Below are 2,637 nucleotides of genomic sequence, written 5' to 3'. Positions count from 1 at the left end.
CCCCAGCTAGTATAAAGGATCAGTTACAACTTTTTGAGTTATTGCTTGGTTTGTGCAAGACACTGTGCCAAATGTCTTATATGCATTATCTCTATTATCCCCACAGTGATCATATGAGGAAAATACTATTGTCATAACCCCCATTTTGCAGATGAAGAAATTAAGGCCCAAAGAGATGAAATGGCTTGCTCAAGGCCACAGAGCTAGCAAACAATGGATTAGATCAACTTTCTAGTGGAGTGCCCTTAGCAGAAGAAACTGTCACCTTGTTTGGGATTGTCATTGTACTTTTTGCCTACTCAAAGACAGCACTTGCCATACAGAGTGAAAGTTTTGATTTGCATGTCTGTCCTCCCTGCTACTGTACTTACTGGAGGGCAGGAACTAATTGCCAGTGCCCAGCTCATAGCAGGTATGCAAATGAGGTAGAATAGAAGGAATAAAAAAATAGGAGACAAAAGGAAAGACAAGGGAATATAATTTAAATCTGAAGTTCTGCATGCTTTCCTAGGCCTTTCATTCCCCAAGGGTACAAAGATCCCCAGGGTACACTTCTCCCAGGCTGGTCACTTCCAGATTTCTAGGAAATCCAAAAGTCCTAGGGTTACCATAAATTCACCCAGTTAAGAAAATTACCTTGTGCACTGTTAATTATCCCACCAATGACTAGATTAAGCAAAGGGATATACCATATTTTAAGAAAACTATAATTTACGGGACTTTCCAATATTGTCTACTGATTGATAGTGGAGATCACATCAGCTTAAGGACTCTGAAAATGAGTAGACCACATAAACTGTCTTGTGATCACCAGACCCATGGCATTCCCACATATATTCCCATGTCTAACTCTCACCAGTTTCCTACATTCTCCCTGGAATATATTTCTGTTTTCCTAAATAAATCTCTATGTCTCTGACTGACAGTGTGTTGAATTCGTTCTCATCACATAGATACATCAAGGACCCCACTTGTCCCGAGTTGAGGTACGTCCTCTCTGGGAACTCCTTGGGCCTCTCCCAGTGATTCAAGTACATATTAAATGAATTCTGTCAGGAAGGCCAAAAGAGGCACCCTCAACTCTCAGATCTTTGTACCCTTGGGCAAGTCACTCAGCCTCTTTGGGTCTCAGTTCCTTTATCTGTGAAATGTAGATTGTAATTTAGATCTCACAGGATTATTGAGAAATTTAAATAGATTGGGCTATCAAATTTATGTACACTGCAATACAACTAGCAGCTGTTTTTGTTGCTATAAAGATAATTATGGGGACTAAGGAGAGGGCAAAGAAGGAAACTAGGATCTAGAAATGCCGGAACCGAATCAGCTCAGACAGGAATTAGGAGGCCCAACCAACCTGCAGTTTCTAAGACCACTGTGTCATCTCTTCATTCTTTTTTTTTTTGGTACTGGATGGAAATCAGAGACTCTTTGCCACCAAGTGCATCTCCAATCTTTTTTAGTTTTTATTTTGAGATAGGGCTGGCCTCAAAATTGAAATCCTCCTGCCTCAACCTCCCAAGTCACTGTGATTTTATAGGTGTAGGCAATCACACCTGGCTCCCCCCACCATACTGGGGTTGGAACCCAGGGCCTTATGCATACTAGACAGGAGCTCTTCCTTTGAGCCACATCCCCAGCCCATAATTCAGTCTTCACTGATGGAACACCTACTATGTACTGCTTGATCTCCTTTTTGGGGGGGCGGGTATAGGGGATTGAACTCAGGGGCACTCTACCACTGAGCCATATCCCAAAACCTGTTTTGGTCTCACTGAGTTGCTTAGCACCTTGCTTTTGCTGAGGCTGGGTTTTAATCTTTCTGCCTCAGCCTCCTGAGCAAATGGGATTACAGGCAAGGGCCCCCATGCCTGGCTTGATCTCCTTTCATTTACAACTCTGCAAATCAGATGCTCAGATTGTCCTCATTTTCCAAGTGCAAAAAATGAGGTTAGAGACATGATGCGACTTCCCCAAGGGGAGCCCAGCTAGAAAATGGCAAAGGCGGCATTGAACTAAGATCTGTGTGGTTCTGAAATCCTTGGTCTTCCTCCTTTGCACTCCACAACTTCTTCAGTCTTCCCTTCATTCACTGGAACAGGCCTTCTGCAAGGGACAGGGGAGACATGGCCAAGACTCTTGTCAGCAAGATGCTTCTCCTTTAGTCAGGGAGGCAGTCAACTCAGTGGACTTTGACATTTTAGCATGACAAGCTCTCTGCTGGGGAAATGCAGTTGATAGAAGAGTGGGTCATCGCTTTACTGAACTAATTTATTTTATACATATTTATTTTTTGTTTTTGCAGTGCTGGGATGGAACCTAGGGCCTTGAACATGCTGGGCAAACGCTCTACCATGAGTATTCCCCAGCCCTGGGCCATTGCTTTAGATTCAACTATCTCCTTGGTCCACAGATCCCTCCAAGTCCCAGTTCCCTAAAGTGAGGCTGAAATACCCTCACACTGTGTGGGGTGTAAGGGGTGTTACAGTGAGACACTGCCGCAATCAGTAGTTCTCTCCAAAAGAAATCCCTCTCAACTGCTCACTCTCATGCTAGTGCTTTCTCTCTCTCTCTCTCTCTCTCTCTCTCTCTCTCTCACACACACACACACACACACACACACACACACACACACAC

General features: G+C 43.8%; 1 long non-coding RNA gene across 1 annotated transcript in view; it reads right to left on the bottom strand.

Annotated features, from left to right (window-relative positions):
• Nucleotides 1-461: 461 nt before the first annotated feature.
• The window catches only part of LOC125620443, a 10,074-nt gene continuing 7,898 nt past the window's right edge, over nucleotides 462-2,637 (bottom strand). Inside the window, exon 2 of the long non-coding RNA XR_007352121.1 lies at nucleotides 462-2,106. This is a non-coding gene — a long non-coding RNA (uncharacterized LOC125620443). The remainder of the gene's footprint in view (nucleotides 2,107-2,637) is intronic.

The sequence above is a fragment of the Marmota marmota genome, unplaced genomic scaffold (genome assembly GCF_001458135.2).
Source record: "Marmota marmota marmota unplaced genomic scaffold, marMar, whole genome shotgun sequence".
Lineage (NCBI taxonomy): Eukaryota > Metazoa > Chordata > Mammalia > Rodentia > Sciuridae > Marmota > Marmota marmota.
This window is presented reverse-complemented; position numbering and strand designations above follow the sequence as displayed.